The following is a 446-nucleotide window of genomic DNA, read 5'->3' on the forward strand; positions in this document are numbered from 1 at the left end:
AAGGGCAAGATGTGCTCCCAACTCTTGGCAGACAGTTTTACCTTGAGGGTGGATGAGAAACCATCTCAACAGAGACTCGAGGGAGACATCCTCCCCTGTTCCAAAGAATTGGAGAATGACTAACGTGGAGAGTATTATAGGGAAGGTCAGTCACCAGACCAGTAAACTTCTTCTATCAAGATAAGGGATGCAGGAGTGTGCTCTGGAAATAGAGGAAGCCCCGAGCAGTGGTTGATAAAGTGACCCAGCTGATTATACAGGGGTCATTTCTGTAGTTTGTTACTAGAGAGGTTTCTTTGGTCACGTAGAGTTCTGGAAACCCTCCGGAGGAAGGGAAGTGTTCCCTCCAGAGCATGAAGCTGGCTCTTGGTGTTGCTTTGTCACAACAGACCTCAATGGTTCTCCACCCTTTGGAAGAGAAAGAGGGAGAGAATTTCCTGAGTGGT

General features: G+C 47.8%; 1 pseudogene; it reads left to right on the forward strand.

Annotated features, from left to right (window-relative positions):
• The first annotated feature begins 245 nt into the window (after window positions 1-245).
• On the forward strand, window positions 246-446 carry LOC143411142 (small nucleolar RNA U3; annotated as a pseudogene).

The sequence above is a fragment of the Callospermophilus lateralis genome, chromosome 11 (genome assembly GCF_048772815.1).
Source record: "Callospermophilus lateralis isolate mCalLat2 chromosome 11, mCalLat2.hap1, whole genome shotgun sequence".
In the NCBI taxonomy this organism is placed as follows: domain Eukaryota; kingdom Metazoa; phylum Chordata; class Mammalia; order Rodentia; family Sciuridae; genus Callospermophilus; species Callospermophilus lateralis.